The 19849-nt window shown below is 39.0% G+C and overlaps 1 protein-coding gene across 4 annotated transcripts in view; it reads left to right on the forward strand.

Annotated features, from left to right (window-relative positions):
* Nucleotides 1–2034: 2034 nt before the first annotated feature.
* Nucleotides 2035–19849, forward strand: part of ZNF280D (zinc finger protein 280D) — a 127608-nt gene continuing 109793 nt past the window's right edge. For 3 of the 4 annotated variants that reach the window (XM_043471874.1, XM_043471877.1, XM_043471878.1), the window contains exons 1-2: nt 2035–2170; nt 10151–10295. The gene's annotated coding sequence lies outside the window, so the exon portion shown is untranslated. The remainder of the gene's footprint in view (nt 2171–10150; nt 10296–19849) is intronic. The other variant, XM_043471875.1, reaches the window with a different exon arrangement.

The raw sequence follows: 19849 nt of genomic DNA on the forward strand, positions 1-19849 counted from the left end.
TGGAGGTTTATGATGCTCTCAGGGATTGACTTCTTTTTTCTATATTTGCCCAGCCATTCCTCCTCCACATGTTAGCTTTACTCTCAGTTGGCTCTCAGTAGCACACACATGAGAAAGGTTGTACCTCTTCTGGTATTCACATTCTAATGCCCCATTATCCAGAGAAAGAAAGAACTTCTCTTCTGTTCACAATCAAACAAATGTCCTGGTCTTCACTCTGATTTATGAAACAGTAACTGGTTCAAGGGAGGGGAGGGTATTCTGATCGTTTTAAGTTAGAGGCAGTATGCTTGGAGTTGGGCTGGTGATTATTCTGTCCAAATTTGGGTGAACACAATGGAGTTGTGGAAGAGGTGGGAAATCACTTATACCCATTACAGTTAGGGAAGAGTGGCATATGATCTCACTTAAGGAGAATGAGTACTATGAGGATACTTAGCATGTACAGAATGTAAAGGGGCAGAAAATACAAGTCAGAGGAAGCACTTCAAAATGACGGGAAGGTGTGAACAGTGTCAAGAGAACCAAGACAATTGTGTTCTAGATCCGAGCCTGGAGTTTTGCGGCTGAATAGTGAAATAAATCATCCAGTTTGTTGATTTCATACTCTCACCAGACAACGTTTAAAATGTGGCTTCTCATGGAAATGTTCCTTTTGAGTAAAAATGTGTACAGTTTTCTGTTTTCATTGCAGCTATGTTTTTCACGGGAGGCGGGGAAGGAATAAATAGGATTTTTTGTTTATACATCAGTCTTTAGTAAGTTTAGTTGGCATAAATCATTCCACTGGATTTAAATTAGCTCTGGAGGTGAACAACATTAAGTTTCTGTCTCTGCAAACTGAGGACCAGACTGTAGAATAGAGAGTGAAATTTTTTAAGTTCACTGTCATACTGTAACACTCTTTGCTAACCATTAGGAACTATATTTGAAACATTTGAAATATGAGTTAAGAATGCCCCAAGATTTTTGAACTTTCAGCTTTCCACGTTTGTCATTTTGCTTATTCTGTCTTTTCCTATAAAGCTTATTTTCAGTTCCTACAAGAAAGGGAAGCTGGGTAGACTGTCCCTGGCCCAGCTGGGAGATGAGTCGTCATAGTTGTCTGTAGCTATTCCAGGTTTCGAGGGCTAATTCAAGTGGTTTTGGGGAACACTGACCTTGGAGTGGTAATCAATAAGGAAAAAACTGTAACGATAAACGCTAGAGAAAAGCTGGGGACAGTCTGGTTGAGAAAGAAGAAACTGATTCAAATATGCAGGAAGAATTAGTACGATCCAGTGGTTGAATGGTGAGTGCAGTGATTGGTGTATATTAAGGATCTAAGGAGGCAAGATTTCTAATTCAGATTACTCCTGAGAGCTAGATCACTACTGTCATCGATCTTGTGAAGACAACTGGGAGAAGAGACTTTCCTTACAGATCAGAGTACAGTGTTTTACAAGTATTTGTGCAAGCAGTATCTTAGCAGGTGTTCTTGTAAATGCACGTATCTTTTGTATTTGTTTTCGTTTTTTATTACAAGCACCCATGGAAGCTAGGAATTAAAAGAGACAGAAGCAAAAATCGCGTGTTTGAAACAAATTTGGCAAAATTAACCAATTACTAAAAGAGCCTTCTCTACTTCTTTTTCTCATCTTGTGTGTCGTCTCGGCTCAGGCACAGTACTTCTTTTTAATGGCGCCTCTCTTCTTAGACCTTCTTACTTTCCAAGCTTACGGAAAACTAGCTGTTACACACAGGGAGGTCCTGGAACTCGCGTTTCCACGTCTTCAGATTCGATGCGGCCCCGATTTCGGGATTGCTGGCCAGCGAGTAGATGGCACCCACGACCGCTCCGACCTCGACCCAGTCCCTGGCAAACGGCGGCGGCTCGCGCGTGGAGAGTCGCGGGATCCTTCGAGGGCCCGCGACGCGGCGCACATGCCCGCGCCCGCCTCCTGCGTCGGCGAGAAGAAAGGGAGTCCGGACGCGCAGAGGCTGACCCGGAGCCTACCCATGAGGCAGCGCGCTGACTCCACGAGAGCCCCCCCTGCCCACGGCTCGGCCGCCTGCTCCGCAATGGGAGCCGCCGCCGTCGCCGCCGTGTAGTTTTTCGTGCTCCTCCTTTTCCTCCTCCTCTTTCTCCTCCTCCTCAGGGCCCCAGTCAGGCCGATCCGCTCCGCTCACGGTAAGCGCCCCCCGCCCCCGCCCGCCCACGCCCGCCCCGCGTTGCAGCAGGCAGAGGCCCTCCCGCGCGGCCTGCGCCGCCTCACTCCGGGGGCGCCGGGCTGGGGGTGTCGAGGCCGGCGCGGGTCGCCGAGAGTGCCCAGGGCGCGGGGGAGGGGACCGGCTGCGCGGCGACGGCCGGACCGCCATCTTGCGCCGGCCCCGGCGGGGGAGGGACACCGGCGCGACGCGGCAACCGACTCCGGGTGGCGGGCCGGGGCCGCGCAGGCCGCCGTTGTCGCCTTCCCGCCCCGCCTCGCCCCCCAGGGCTTGTTTGCCGCTGGCCTGGTTTGGGCTTTTCTCTCCGGAGGCTCCTCCCTTGGCCTTCCGTATATTTTGTGCTGCTGTTTGCCAGGAACCCGTTAGCCTCTCGCTTCGGCTCTCCCCCGAGCCTCGTCAACCGTAGGCAGAGAGACCAGCGGGGCTGCCGAACCTTGAGGCCTCGGGGGCCGTAGGGCCCAGGTTCCCCCGCCCAGGTGACCAGTCATTCCCCGCTCACATCCGCCTTCTTGTCAGAGGGCTTCCCCGCTCTGCCCTAGACGTCCCGTTATTGTCTACAGGAGAGGGGCGCTGAGGAGAAACGTGAACTTGATACACAATTTCCTAACGGAGCTTGCAGGTTCCACTTCTGAGACGGAAAAAATGATCTCATTCTGAGGTTTTATCCTGCTCTAGAGATGGAGGGAGTTCGCAATTCCCGACTTATTTCAAGTGTTAACGCTTTTATGGAACGGTTGACTAGAGAGGAGAAACGTCAAAGTGAACCCGCTTCTGCAAGCACGCGAGACCTTCGTCCGGGGGGTTCTCTTTGTTTACCAAGAGTTTTTAGTTTAAAAAAAAAAATCTGTGAACCTAAACCTGATTTATTTATTGTTTTGAGTTTGTAACTGTGTGTTAAGAATTTGACGTCTTTTAGCGGCATTAAACCATTAAACAAAAAATTGAAACAGAGGACCGATTGAAAGCACAAAAGCCACCTCTCTACAGTTGTGAGGTGTCCTGCTTTGGGGGATTGGTTTTCCTATTCAGACTGTCTAAGCAGAAACTTACTGTGCCTGTGACCAAGGCACTGATGTGCTTAGAGAATTAAATTGGGGCTTTGTGCTCTTGATGTTTTAAAATATCAGTACAAATACCAGTATAATTGTGTCCTGCATTTGTATCGATCACTGCTACCTTCCCATATGTATCTCCTAACCCCTTCTACAGTGATCTGTGATGCTGGAACTGATTTTGCAGGTGAGGAAGGAGAACTCAGGGTGAGAGGTCTTGAATGAAGTCATGGCTAGGAAGCGATAGAGCCATTTCTTGAATCTTAGGTCTTATTCCTCATTGAGTGTGCAATTAACTTTAATTTTTTTTTGTGAGAATGAGGTGAGGAAAAGAGCATAGGCTCACCTGCACAATTTAAGAAAGAATATTCAGTTGCCCTTTCCTTTGCATTTTTAAGAATTCGTTTCTTAGCTTTATCACTTTTCGTTAATGTAAGTTTTCATGCTACTCTTCCCCCCGACCCCACCATTGAAGAGTTGATTGAGTAGCCCGGTTGAGTCCTCATACCTATTACCTAGTTTTTACAGTTGTTACTATTTTGCCATATTTGCTTTATCTACTTATCTCAGGGTTATTTTTGGTGAACATTTTCAAAGCATATTTCATACATCATGGCAGTTCACACTTAAGTACTGTATGTGTGTCAGTATGTATAGACAATATCATAATCACACTTAAAGTTAAGAATAATCCCTACATAATCCCTGATAGTATTCTTGTCTAGAGAATCCCGTGGGCAGAGGAGCCTGGTGGGCTGCTCTCTATAGGGTTGCACAGGGTTGAACACGGCGGAAGCGGCTGAGGATGCATGCATGCATTGGAGAAGGAAATGGCAACCCACTCCAGTATTCTTGCCTGGAGAATCCCAGGGACAGAGGAGCCTGGTGGGCTGCCATCTATGGGGTTGCACAGAGTTGGACACGACTGAAGTGACTTAGCAGCAGCAGCAGCAGCAGCAATCCCTGATAATCTAATGTGTGTATGTAATGTGTATTCTCATGTTCTTCATATGTTCCCTGTTGTCCTCAAAATGTTCTCTTTAGTCATTTATTTTGGAACCAGTATCCAATCATGCATTCCATTTGTGTTTCTTTTAATTTAGTGTAATTCCCCGCCCCCCGCCCCCCCCCCACCCCCCCGCACCTTTTTTTAATGACATTGACATTTGAAGAGACCAGGCCATAGGCTTGTAGAATAACATACTTCTGTATTTTACTGACAGTTTCTTCCTCATGGGTTTTAATTGTATCCTGTATTCCCTGTATTTTCTATAAACTTGAAGTTAGGTCTAACGGCTTGAGTAGATCAGGCTAAATAATTTTGGCAAAAATACTTCACAAGTCATGCAGTGTGCTGCACATTATACATCAGAAGGCACATAAAGTGGAGTTATCCTGTTGGTAATCCTAAATTTGATCTCTTGGGTAAGATGGTGACAGACTATCTTTCCATTGTAAGCATTTCCCTTTGCAATTAGCAGATAATCTGTGGGCTGATATTTTGGCATTAGTATTTGGTATGAATTTAACTGCAGTGATCTGATAACACAGTAGGGAGCAATCCTCTAGAAATGGATGTTTGAGAATGAAGGAGGGGAGCAGTTTTAAAGGATGGAACTGACTTATCTAGTTTAGGGATCTTGGAATTGCTGCTCCAGTTGGCATCAGAGCCTACAGTGGATAGGGAAGAGGAGACAAAAAGTAGATATTAGACTTTGCTTCCTTTCAAAGTTTGCTCAAGACCCTCATAGCAGTAGTGAGCTTTGAGAAATAGAAAGTTCCTGTGTTGGAAGACTGCCAACCACAGCTTTCCCCATTAAACTTATTCTCAGTTAGGCTGTCTGGTCCAGTCCTGCTTCTTAGTCCAGTGTTTTACTACTCAGCATTGGCTTTCTTAGTAGGAGCGAGGAGGTCAAAGAAAATGAGTAAATCATTTTGTGCCCTTCTTTACCACACTGTTCTTTTTTTATTTAGAACTATACCAAGATTTCTTTTTCTATAGTAATTGGGCAGGGGCTGTACCTACATGGAATAGCAATTTTTTTTAAGTAGAAAGTAAATGATATTTTTAGATGACAGGAAATTGGAGATTGTCGACAACATATTTTGTTATTTCAGAAATAACTTTTGAATGATGAGAAATATTTATGACATACTCACTAATTAAATATATAGTCCTGAATAGTTTATTTTTCCTGCTTTAGGATACTCAAAAATACTTGATTTTTCAGTCAAATTGTTTTAAAGATATATATAATGACTTGATTTACTTGGTAACTTGTATCAAAAATGTGTGCTTGAAATTTTTATTGATTTTTGCAAAGTAGTTGTTTTAAGGATTATTTTAATTCTCATTATACCAGGAAAAAATATTATCAATCTTTATTTTCTAGATCAAAAGGAATTATTTTTTAAACATTTTAAGCTATTTTATATAATTTTATATCATCATGTAATTTATATAATTTACGAAAGGATAAGAGGGGTAATGTGGGCTTCCCTGCTGACTCAGTGGTAAAGAACCTGCCAGCCAGTGCAGAAGATGCAGGTTCAATCCCTGGGTTGGGAAGATCCCCTCGAGAAGGAAATGACAACCCACTTTAGTATTCTTGCTTAGGAAATCCAATGGATGGAGGAGCCTGGTGGGCTACAGTCCATGGGGTTGCAAAAAGTTGGACATGACTGAGCGACTAAACAACAACAAAGGAATAATGTAAAACAACTTATTTGAACTTTTAATGAGAATTTCAATATAACATTTCTTTGTGTGTACTTAGGAATAAGAAATAAAAAATACACTTCATGCATCTAATTAAAGACTACCCCTACAATTAATATGCATCACATTTGAGGTCTCTTGACAAATACTGTGTTTGTAACATGATTTTTTTTTTCAGTTTTTTATTCACACAAAGAGTATCTTCTCTTATTCTTCCCACTTAGACCTTAGAATATTTTGGTTAGAGGGTGAGATAGAATTCTCTTAAGAGTTCCCATAAGTGCTTTTCCTAGTTGCATGAGGAATATTCTTGGTAACTTATGGTTTTGTAATTGAAGCTTTCTTCATATAATGGTAGTAATATTAGTCATAGGCCATCATCTTCAAGTCATTTTTTAAGTATAGTTGACCCTTGAACAACATGAGTTTGAACTTCAGGTCCACATGGATTTTCTTTTTCAGTAAAAATGCTGCAGTATTATATGATCAGCAGTTGGGTTGAATCCAAGGATTTGGAATCATGCATACAGAGGTGTCAGCTATCACACATTGATTTTCAACTGAGCAGGGCCTAAACCCTGTGTTGTTCAGCTCATGGATAGGTCCTGACTTTCTTAAGCAGTATCTATCCCTCCTTTATTTAGTCTTTTTGTATAATATAACTTTCTCCAGGTTAACTTATACAGGGTTTTAAAAAACTCATTGATATTTGAGAATGCATTGAGCTGAGAAGAGTTCTAGTTTTGTTTTTTTTTATTTTAAAATTATTTTATATATTTAAATTTTTTGGTTGTGTAGTGTGTGGGCTTTCTCTGGTTGTGACATCTGGGATCTTAGTCCCCCACCCAGGGATTGATCCCACGTCCCCCGAGTTAGAAGGTGGATTCTTAACCATGGGACCACCAGGGAAGTCCTGAGAGTACTAATTTTTCTTAGGGCAGTAAGAATCATTAAATATGTTTGAAAACCAGATTATGTGCAATTAACTTCTCTTGCTTTTCCTTTGTGAAATTTCACAGAAGTTCAACCTTGTTCTTTCTGATACTGCCAACTAAGGAAAGTTTCTTGCTAGATAATACTAAGCCAATTCTAAACTTACAAAAATTTGTCACAAGTTGTATTTCTGACAGAATTTTTCAGATTCTTTTGTTAGTTCTTGTGATGCTCTTGGTTCTGCTCTCATCCCTTTTCTGAATCACTCTATGCATTTTTCAAGCGTACAGTGTTACACTGTTGTGTGTTGCTTAGAGTTTCAGTCTGTGTTTTCCAGGTTTGAAGTTTACTTAAAATAGGCAACATTGTCTGCATATGACTAATTCTTCAACTGTCATACATGAATCTGGAACATAGTGATTTGAGATTTCAAATACTTCCCTAGTAGATTTGTTCTTATCATTCCTTCTGGGTCTTCTTTTTGCATTGTGCATCCTTGAATGCAATACTTCAAGAATTTTTTGAAAACTTGTATGGTTTAAAATTTTGCTGAAGGGAAGATGGCCATCTTTACTTCCTAATTGCAAGGTATTTCCAGTTTTAGATTTGTAGACACCAATTAGAATAATCCAGCGAATTAAAAAATTCTCTGCATTGTCTGTTTCTTTCTAGTCACCATTGTATACATACGCATTTAATACTTCTCCACATAAGAACTGTATCAAGTTAAATTTTAGCCCACAGACATGAAGGATGAAAGAATGCTGTCACATGTCCTTTTGCGTTCTTAAAAAATTTTGCATGATGAAGCCTTTCCTGCTGAATGAGAATACTGTATTTCCTTTTAGTTTTTAAAAATATATTGTTTACTCATTTTTGAGTTTGAGAAAATCTGTCTAGGGACTTAGTCTAATCTAGACTTAGCCTGAGAGTTCCCAAATTTCACTGTCATTGTTACAGTCTGAAGTGCTTCTTTAGGTTCATCTAATAATTTTGAAATGTCTCCTCTGTCAGTTTTCTTCTGTTCCATTATGGACAGAAAATTAAAAGTTCTGAGTTCTTTATTTATTGGCTATGCTGGACCATTGTTGCTTCAAGGGCTTTTTCTCTAGTTTCACTGAGTGGGGGCCAGTCTCCGGTTGTGGTGTGTGGGCTTCTTATTGCAGTGGCTTCTCTTTGCTGAACCTGGGTCACATGGGCTTCAGTAGTTGAGGTTTCCAGGCTCTAGAGCACAGGTTCAGTAGTTGTGGCACGTGGACTTTGTTGCTCAGTGGCATGTGGGATCTTTCTGGACCAAGGATCCAACCCATGGCTTCTACATTGGCAAGCGGATTCTTTACCTCTGAGCTACCAGTGAAGCCCCAAGTTCTGAGTTCTTAACCATAGTCAATGAAAACTAGAAGCTGATGAAAGGATCTGCCCCCTGAAATACGCCACTTTGACATAAGGATTATCTTGAGTGGAAGGTAATTGAGAATCAACAAATATGGAATTGCAGTAAGAGTCGCCACCAACCCCCTCCCCCTGCCCCCCACATCAACTGCCTAAAAGCAGGGCATACATTTCTTTTTTGAAGGTTTTCCCATCACCCTGCCAGAAAGGGAAGAGTGACTCTTACTATTTAAGATGGAGAGTTGATACTGAGATGAGTTTGCATAAACAGACTCAACTAAAATAACCCTCACCTTCCATTAGTTCTACCACATAGTTGCTAATCTCCCTCCCACACATAGTTTATTGTCTCTTAAAGCCCCAGTTCCCTTTCCTTTGTTTAAAGGATTATACTCTGAATCTAACTGCTTCTTTGAGTTTTACTTCTTTTCTGTGAACTCTAGTATATGTAAATATTAATAAAAATTAATGTGTTTTTTCTCCTGTTGACTTGTCTTTTGTTAATTCACAGGCCGCAGATATTGCATCCTAAAAGGGTAGAAGTAAAGTCTTTCCTTTCTGACACAGATTACAAAGATAATGCCTCCATTACCTTTTTGGAAGCTGATGCAATATTTTGTGCCAAACAATAGGAAAACTCAAAGAAGAGGAGAAAGGCAAAACATAATGTATTAGTGATGATTTATTTCACTTTTGCATTTTCCTTCTAGGCAGTTAAATCATTCTTCTGTTTCCTTATTTTAGTTTTTTCTTTTTAAAAAAGCATAGTTGGGAAAAATTGATGCTCAGTAGTGAAATAACACCTAGGATGAAGGAATTAGCAAAATATTTTAAGGTGCAGGAAAAATAATACCACTCAGATTCCATAATGTATCTTAGATTTATAAAAGTATTCTATGGGCTCACATAGTAATTATAAGGTAGAATGAGTTTTATTCTATTTTAAAGTAATAAGTAAATTTTCCCTTTGTTGTTTGAAGATCTCTGAGAAACAATGGAATTCATAAAATGTCAATTTTTAAAACTAGAACTGCTAAAGAAAGAAAATTAAAACTGAAACTGTTCCTATGGACTCTGATAGTATGCCAAAGGTTGATGGTTTAATTTGGACGGTAAGATACAGAGTTCCACTGCCTTCCAACTCACACGTGAAACCTGCTTGCCTCCTACTACCATTATAATGGTTTTCCACTTTGCATTCCATCGCTAATGGAGTAAGGGTTCTACAAGGCCTTCCCTTTACCCTGTATCTATTAATATTAACATCCTATGAAGCTGGATTTCCCTCACTTCAACAGAACAAGGTAGTATAACAGATTGAATACAGAAGTGGATAAGGGAATCCAGCTCCCTCTGAACACAGGTATTAAAATTAATAAGATTTGCAAAAATGGAAAACAGTGCCATCCTCTAAATTTTTGTTTTGGAAAATACAGCTATTTTTCATAAAAGTATTTGTGGTAATATGCAGTGGGTTTGTTATAGTCACTTTTAAGTAAATTAATATATATTTCTTAATTTTCTCAGGTTGAGTTTGTAGGTTTCATCCTTAGCAAATCAACTACACTGTTGGGTTTTTTTTGGCCAGATTTGATTTCTTCAGCATGACGTGAATGTCTTTTTGTTGAGGGATATTAATCAATGCAAATATTGTTAGTCTATGACTTAATTTGCTCCTTGTTTCGAAGGCTTTATCCTATATTCCTTATTTTGTAGGTATTTGTTCTTAACCTTTGGCAAGTTTGAGAAGCAAAACCTGGAGGGTTTGGGAGCAGTCTGCGAGTTTTAGATATATCCTAATCCCTATCTCTTTTGTTAACTCACTCATTTTGCTTTTCCTGTTTAGGGTTTAAGATTATCTGACTTTCAACTTTCGGATTGCTGACTGCTGATAGAAAGGTCCTTATGGAAAAAAGTGCAACATGGAAGTGGCTTTGTTAAATTCCATGAGGAAAAATAAATAATCTCCCAACTTTATTGAATAGAAAAAGGTAAATAAGAAAATTGACACTACATTGTTAGTATTCATGTTCTTTAGAGAGGAAGATATCTTTCTAATCTTTCATTTCTTTATTTAAAATTTTTTAAATTCTAAAAGTATAATAATGCATTTATAGGAGACTTGAAAAATACAGACTATAGTTCCACTGTACTTTACAATTTTTTAAAATAGATAAAGTAAGATTTTTAGTTGGAGTTTCAGTATCAAACTCTCAAAAATCAATAGAATAAATATATAGAAAAGTAGAATATAGTAGACCTGAAAAGCACCATGAACCAGTTCAACATAGTTAAGATTTATACAATTTTCACACAACAGTAGGGTACAAATTCTGTTCAAGTTCCCATAGACTCTAAACTGGGAGACACTAGAACATATCCAAGGACATAAAATGAGGTGCAAGGTTCATTTCATTTTTTTTAATGTAGTGTTTTGTTGATTATAATGTGTTTCATGATTATATTTCATCCTCAAAACAAATGCTGTTTGGAGATGAGTGGTATTATTATCACCTGTCCTTTATAGATGAGAAAATTGAGTCTTAGAAAAAGTTCATTTCAGTCATTGTAATAATTACTGGGTACCAGACAGTGCATATTTTTTGTAAGATATGATGCTTTGGTCTTCCCTCACTTCAGCCTCAGCCTTTCTAGTTCAGAATTATGTGTTCTCTTCTCCTTGGGTTAGACAGTGCAAGCCAAGCTGCATGACTTCTAGTGGCAGTGCCAGCTCCTAGAGCATTTGGCTTATTCTGTGCTTCACTGCATTCTGGAAGCCTCTGGCACTGGGATAACCCAGCTCTGCCTGTATTGGTGGAGTTATTGAGTTTGGAATTGATAAGTGACACAATAAAAGCATTATTTCAGGGAGTTGATAATTTGATGCTTTTGTATCGAATGGATGAAAGCAGATCTGGATGCTGAGAGACAATATAAAGTGAATCTTGTAAATCTGTTGATATAGGTATGCAGTTCTTAGGGCCTGAACAAGTACTTACAAATGGAAAGGCAAGGTTGGTTGTGGGAAATATTTTGAAGGAAGACTATAGAACTGAGGAATTGATAAGATATGATGAATGAAAGAGGGAAACATTGAAAAAAGTGCAAAAGGATGACAGTTTCATTTGTTACATTGTACTTGAGAGTTTCTAGAAAATATTTAGGTATAGTAGGTAGATTACTAAAATTCTTCATTTCTAACTCCTAAGATGAACTTTAATAATTCAACTTTTTCAATTAGGGCAGTTTTTTTTTTAAACTGAAGTAATAGTAAATTCCCCTTTTCCTTCAGTCTAGGCAAAAAATTTATGTATACTAGATGAATATGTTTACAATATTCAAGTTGGAAGGATCCTTGGGGATTGTTTTCAATTTCATAATGCTTGAATTTTTCATTTTTCTTTAGTGATCTATCACATCTCAAGTTCATCTAATTTCCTGATATTTTAACTGCTGATTGTTTCGTATATATAATCTGCCTCCCTATTACTCTGATTTTGTTCTTGGTGTAGGCAAATAGTATGTGGTTGAAATCTTTGGCCTTTGAAGTGCCTGGGTTTGAATCCTTGCTCAACCACTTAATTGTGTTTCTTTGGGCCAGGTACTTAACCTCTATAATTGGATTTCCACAGCTGTAAAGCAAGGATAGTAATAGTGTCATAGAGGTTTTTGAGGATTAGATGAAATAATGAGTGTGTTTAATTAATTAGCAAATGGTAATGATAATTGTTATTACACATAATAACTTATAATTATTATAACTTATAGTAGTATATAATGAACTAAGTAGTTGTTTTTAAGCTCAAACCAGGAATGAAATTCTCTGGTTTACTTAAAAACAAGTAAATATTAGCAGTGTTGTTATTGTTGTTATTATCACTTGAGCCACAGGATCAAGTCTTCCTCTTGCCTTTTTTCTTATGACAGACTTTAAAATATCTGTAAACAGCTTTCACTTTTGTACCCCTGACCCAGTCTTATGTTTTTTCTAGATTAGAAATCTTAGTTGTTTGATTGGGACAAAGCTTTAATTCTGATTTCTGCTAGTGGGCGTTTGTTGTTTTTGCTACTCAACATCCATTCACCCTTAAGTCCCTTACCTGGGTAACATACCTGTTGATTTTACTTAGGGAACCATCCCTTCTTCCAGTAGTTACCTTGTGGTTGTGTGTCTGTTACCAGGGGGATCAATAGTGATTGGTTTAGGGAAGAGCATATGACTTTAGCCAAACCAGTCAACTTGAGTCAGGGCTGGTCCTCTTATCGTTGTCCAAGTCTTAAATGTTGAAAGGTGTTATTTGGAGCTGCTGTTTGTTCTTGGTGACGGTGTTGTTTAGTCACTAAATCATGTCCTATTCTTTTGCAACCCCATGTAGTTTGCCAGGCTCCTATGTCCATGGGATTTCCCAAGCAAGAATACTGGAGTGTGTTGCCATTTCCTTCTCCAGGGGATCTTCCTGACTAGGGATCAAACCCGTGTCTCCTGCATTGTCAGGTGGATTCTTAACCACTGAACCTCCAGGGAGGTCCTGAGCTGCTGTAGTCATTCACAATAGAAGGACCCTTTCTGAGGATAGAATCAGAATAGAGGAAGTGAAACCTAGAGGTGGAGAGAGAACCACCAGGGTTACCTGTGATTGTTTAAAATGTGCCTACACCTAATTCTGTAAAGGAGTCTATAAGTTCTCTTTTGCATAAACCAGTTTGTTGTTGTTCAGTCGCTTAGTGGTGTCTGAGTCTTTGCAACCCCATGGACTGCAGCACGCCAGGCTTCCTTGTCCCTCACCTCTCCTGGAGTTTGCTCAAACTCATATCCATTGAATCGGTGATGCCATCCAACTATCTCATCCTCTGTTGTCCCCTTCTCCTCCTGCTTTCAATCTTTCCCAGCATCAGGGTCTTTTCCAATGGTTGACTCTGCCCATCAGGTGGCCAGAGTATTGGAGCCTCAGCTTTAGCATCAGTCCTTCCAATGAATATTAAGGGTTGATTTCCTTTAGGATTGACTGATTTGATTTTCTTGTTGTCTGAGGGACACTTAAGAGTCTTCTCCAGCACCGCAGTTCAGAGACATCAGTTCTTTGGCGCTCAGCCTTTTTTATTGTCCAGCTCTGACATCCGAACATAACTACTGGAAAAGCCATAGCTTTGACTTATACAGACCTTTGTAGGCAAAGTAATGTCTCTGCTTTTTAATATGCTGTTTAGGTTTGTCATTGCTCTTCTTCCAACAAGCAAGCGTCTTTTAATTTCATGGCTGCAGTCACTGTCCGCAGTGATTTTGGAGCCCAAGAAAATAAAATCTCTCACTATTTTCATCGTTTCCCCATCTGTTTGCCATGAAGTGATGGGACCGGATGCCAGGCTCTTCATTTTTTGCATGTTGAGTTTTAAGCCAGCTTTTTTACTCATCTCTTCCACCATTATCAAGAGGCTCTTTAGTTCCTCTTCTCTTTCTGTGATAAGGGTGGTGTCATCTGCATATCTGAGGTTATTGATACTTCTCCTGGCAGTCTTGATTCCAGCTTGTGCTTCTTCCAGCCCAGCATTTTGCATGATGTACAGCTTGTGCTTCTTCCAGCCCAGCATTTTGCATGATATACAGCCTTGATGTACTCCTTTCCCAATTTGGAACCAATGCATTGTTCCATGTCTGGTTCTTACTGTTGCTTCCAGACCTGCATACAGATTTCTCAGGAGGCAGGTAAGGTAGTCTGGTATTCCCATCTCTTGAAGAATTTTCCACAGTTTGTTGTGATCCACACAGTCAAAGGCTTTAGCATAGTCAATGAAACAGAAACAGATGTTTTTCTGGAATTCTTTAACTTTTTCTGTGATCCAGCAGATGTTGACGATTTGATCTCTGGTTCCGCTGCCTTTTCTAAATCTAGCTTGAACATCTGGAAGTTCTTGGTTCACATACTGTTGAAGCCTAACTTGAAGGATTTTGAGCATTACTTTCCTTGCATGTGGAATGAGTGCAATTGTCCTGTAGTTTAAGCATTCTTTGGCATTGCCCTTCTTTGGTATTGAAATGAAAACTGACTTTTTCCAGTCCTGTGGCCATTTCTGAGTTTTCCAAGTTTGCTGGCATATTGAGTACAGCACTTGAACGTCATCATCTTTTAGGATTTGAAATAGCTCAGCTGTAATTCCATCACCTCCACTAGCTTTGTTTGTAGTGATGCTTCCTAAGGCCTACTTGACTTCACACTCCTGTATGTTTGGCTCAAGATGAAGGATCACCCTCTACATAGAAAACCCTGAAGACTCTTCCAGAAAATTACTAGGGCTAATCAATGAATATAGTAAAGTTGCAGGATATAAAATTAACACACAAAAATCCTTTGCATTCCTATATACTAACAATGAAAGAACAGAAAGAGAAATTAAGGAAACAATACCATTCACCATTGCAACAAAAAGAATAAAATACTTAGGAGTACATCTACCTAAAGAAACAAAAGACCTATACATAGAAAACTATAAAACACTGATGAAAGAAATCAAAGAGGACACAAACAGATGGAGAAACATACCGTGTTCATGGATTGGAAGAATCAATATTGTCAAAATGGCTATTCTACCCAAAGCAATCTATAGATTCAATGCAATCCCTATCAAGCTACCAACGGTATTTTTCACAGAACTAGAAACAAATAATTTCACAATTTGTATGGAAATACAAAAAAACCTCGAATAGCCAAAGTAATCTTGAGAAAGAAGAATGGAACTGGAGGAATCAACCTGCCTGACTTCAGACTCTACTACAAAGCCACAGTCATCAAGACAGTATGGTACTGGCACAAAGACAGAAATATAGATCAATGGAACAGAATAGAAAGCCCAGAGATAAATCCACGAACCTATGGACACCTTATCTTTGACAAAGGAGGCAAGGATATACAATGGAAAAAGACAACCTCTTTAACAAGTGGTGCTGGGAAAACTGGTCAACCACTTGTAAAAGAATGAAACTAGAACACTTTCTAACACCATACACAAAAATAAACTCAAAATGGATTAAAGATCTAAATGTAAGACCAGAAACTATAAAACTCCTAGAGGAGAACATAGGCAAAACAGTCTCCGACATAAATCACAGCAGGATCCTCTATGACCCACCTCCCAGAATATTGGAAATAAAAGCAAAACTAAACAAATGGGACCTAATGAAACTTAAAAGCTTTTGCACAACAAAAGAAACTATAAGCAAGGTGAAAAGACAGCCCTCAGATTGGGAGAAAATAATAGCAAATGAAGAAACAGACAAAGATTATCTCAAAAATATACAAGCAACTCTTGAAGCTCAATTCCAGAAAAATAAATGACCCAATCAAAAATGGGCCAAAGAACTAAACAGACATTTTCCAAAGAAGACATACAGATGGCTAACAAACACATGAAAAGATGCTCAACATCACTCATTATCAGAGAAATGCAAATCAAAACCACAATGAGGTACCATTACACGCCAGTCAGGATGGCTGCTATCCAAAAGTCTACAAGCAATAAATGCTGGAGAGGGTGTGGAGAAAAGGGAACCCTCTTACACTGTTGGTGGGAATGCAAACTAGTACAGCCACTATGGAGAACAGTGTGGAGATTCCTTAAAAAACTGGAAATAGAACTGCCATATGACCCAGCAATCCCACTTCTGGGCATACACACTGAGGAAACCAGATCTGAAAGAGACACGTGCACCCCAACGTTCATCGCAGCACTGTTTATAATAGCCAGGACATGGAAGCAACCTAGATGCCCATCAGCAGACAAATGGATAAGGAAGCTGTGGTACATATACACCATGGAATATTACTCAGCCGTAAAAAGAATTCATTTGAACAGTCCTAATGAGATGGATGAAACTGGAGCCCCTTATACAGAGTGAAGTAAGCCAGAAGATAAAGAACATTACAGCATACTAACACATATATATGGAATTTAGAAAGATGGTAACGATAACCCTATATGCAAAACAGAAAAAGAGACACAGAAGTACAGAACAGACTTTTGAACGCTGTGGGAGAAGGTGAGGGTGGGATGTTGCGAAAGATCAGCATGTATATTATCTATGGTGAAACAGGTCACCAGCCCAGGTGGGATCCATGAGACAAATGCTTGGGCCTGGTGCACTGGGAAGACCCAGAGGAATCGGGTGGAGAGGGAGGTGGGAGGGGGGATCGGGATGGGGAATACGTGTAAATCTATTGCTGATTCATGTCAATGTATGACAAAACCCACTGAAAAAATAGATAAAAAAAAAAAAAAAAGATGAAGGATCACACCATGGTGGTTATCTGGGTCATGAACATCTTTTTTGTATAGCGTATAGTGTATCTGTTCCACCTCTTCTTAATATCTTCTGCTTCTGTTAGGTCCATACCATTTCTGTCCTTTATTGAGCCCATCTTTGCATGAAATGTTCCCTTGTTATCTCTAATTTTCTTGAAGAGATCTCTAGTCTTTCCCATTCTATTGTTTTCCTCTATCTCTTTGCGCTGATCACTTAGAAAGGGTTTCTTATCTCTCCTTGCTGTTGTCTGGAACTCTGAATTCAGATGGATAAATCTTTCCTTTTCTCCTTTGCCTTTCAGTTCTCTTCTTTTCAGCTATTTGTAAGACCTCCTCAGACAGCCATTTTGCCTTTTTGCATTTCTTTTTCTTGGGGATGGTTTTGATCACTGTCTCCTGTACTATGTTACGAACCTCTGTCCCTAGTTCTTCAGGCACTCTGTCTATGAAATCTAAACCCTTAAATATATTTGTCACTTCTACTATATAATTATAAGGATTTGATTTAGGTCATCCCTGAATGGTCTAGTGGTTTTCCCTACTTTCTTCAATTTAAGTCTGAATTTTGCAATAAGGAGTTCATGATCTGAGCCACAGTCAACTCCAAGTCTTTGTTTTTCTTACTGTATAGAATTTCTCCATCTTCGTCAACAAAGAATATAATCAGTCTGATTTCAGTATTGACCATCTGTTAGGTTTATGGTTATGTCTCTGTGTAGAGTCGTCTCTTGTGTTGTTGGAAGAAGGTGTTTGCTATGACCAGTGCATTTTCTTGGCACAACTCTGATAGCCTCTGTCCTGCTTCATTTTATACCTCAAGGCCAAGCTTGCCTGTTACTCCAGTTATCTCTTGACTTCCTACTTTTGCATTCCAGTCCCCTATGATGAAAAGGACATCTTTTTTGGGTGTTAGTTCTAGAAGGTCTTGTAGGTCTTCATAGAACCGTTCAACTTCAGCTTCTTCGGCATATTGTTTTTTTAAAAGGTGATAAATTTGGAGAGAAGGGGAAGGTCAAGGGAAAAAGGGTTTGGGCTTCTAGGAGTGATAAATTGAGGGAATGTACATACGTGTTTGGGGGAAATTGATGGAAGATAAGGACTATTTTAGCAAGGCTTGTTTGTGCGGAGCCATTTGACAGGGACTTTCTGTCTCCAATGATAATGATAGTTTTTCCTCCTCCTGAAGTGAGAGAAGGGAAGCGGAGGACCTTTGCAATGGGAAATTAGACATGTAGGGGGAGGGCAGAGAGCTTTTTTGGTGTTTCCTTCTTAATAGCCAAAGTGGCATATTTTGATGCCCTACATGCTTAAGGCATCTCTCTGGATTTCTCCTAATTTCAGAGGATTAAAGTGTTAACTCTTTGATTACCTTCAGAAAATGAAGTTTAGGAGATGGACAGGAGAAGCTGGCCGAATTGCTTTTTCAGTCTTAGTCTTGGAAATAGCCTTGGAAATTTGCCCTAGCTAAAAGACCTAAAATTTCGCTATCCTTGTTCTGATCTCATTTGTAGACCACTATTCCATCATACTGAGTCCCAACTCTTCTCTGTTTGCATCTTTACTCTTAAGATTCCTAAATGAGTCATCTTTTTGTAAAATGACATTTGAATTTTTTTTTTTAAATAAAACTACATATATCCATATTCTCCCCTTTTAAGGTCCTTTTCTCCATTTCTTGAAGTGACTAATTCCAGAATAAAAATTCAGATAAAAATTAGACTGTTTCAGAAATCGGATGAGATTTGATGAAATATTTTTTCGAGTTTCTGTGATCCCCCAATATTTTATCTGCAGTATTTTAGCTGCTGGTGGTCAGATGTTTTCAGTTGTGCGTTTTGTTTGGTTGGAATATACACTTTTCAAGAATAAGTCTGGTTTTTAACAGTAACAACTAGACTGATTCTGAAAAAGATAGATGCTTAGCTTTCTAACAATAAAATAAAGTCATAAAATGAGGAAATACTGATTTAAAATGTTGTCTGCTTAATGTTTTAAAATAAAATTATAATAATTTATAAAATTCCTGATTTAAGTACCTGAATTTATGAAACCAAATTTTTGTGGGCCTCTCAATTATATACAGGTTTATTGCTTATGATTTAAGGTTTCTGTTTGTGTGACTTGTCTTCTTAGAATGCCAAATTAGATATAATAATTCTCTGTTTTTCTAATCATGTTAAAATTAATTTCCATGATAGACTCAATAGGTGATGGATGTTAAGCTGAGTTTTAAACATGATTCTTCTTCCTCCAAAGACTGTATAATTCTAAGAAAATAAACAGTAGATTAAAATTAATTTTCTAGTATTTCCTTGAGATAGTTGAAAATTCTTGAGAGATCATAAAACAAGGATTGGAAATAATAGGTTGTTACTCATAGTTAAGAACCTACTTTGACTGCTTAAAGCTCTGTTCATTTGGGATTAGAATTCTAAAATTACAGACCTCCATTTCAGTATGCCATCAATGAAAAAGACTAAAGAACTATCTATAAAATAAAATAGAACATAAACCAAAGCTTTGAAGTCAGTGAAATGATGTGAATGCTTGAGTTTGGGGGGAAATTTGTGAGAGGAGAAAAGTGACAAATCCAATTTAGCAGTGTTGATAAATCATAGGTGTGTGTTATATGCATATGACGGTTTAGCATTTTTTATGTTAATAACTGTTTTAACTAGTTTATCAATGCTTTTTTTTTAAAGATGAAAGTATCACAGGATAGATTTGGCTGCCACATTCCAGAACGTTTATTTAGCTTTATAAAAGCTAAACTTTTGTAAGGAATACTACTGTAGTGAAGATCCTGTATGACAAAGTGATTTCTAAATGTGCAAGTGATAGCTTATAAATTGCAGTGTAGTAATGAAATTGTGATCTGCTCTTATAGTTCTTTATTTTTTATTTTTTTAATTAATTAATTATTTTTTTTTCATTTATTTTTATTAGTTGGAGGCTAATTACTTTACAGTATTGTAGTGGTTTTTGCCATACATTGACGTGAATCAGCCATGGATTTACATGTGTTCCCCATCCCTATCCCCCCCTCGCCTCTCTTCCCATCCCATCCCTCTGGGTCTTCCCAGTGCACCAGCCCCGAGCACTTGTCTCATGCATCCAACCTGGGCTGGTGATCTGTTTCACCCTTGATAGTATACTTGTTTCAATACTATTCTCTCAGAACATCCCACCCTCGCCTTCTTCCACAGAGTCCAAAAATCTGTTCTGTACATCTGTGTCTCTTTTTCTGTTT

This window comes from Cervus canadensis, chromosome 6, assembly GCF_019320065.1.
Source record: "Cervus canadensis isolate Bull #8, Minnesota chromosome 6, ASM1932006v1, whole genome shotgun sequence".
NCBI classification, from domain to species: domain Eukaryota; kingdom Metazoa; phylum Chordata; class Mammalia; order Artiodactyla; family Cervidae; genus Cervus; species Cervus canadensis.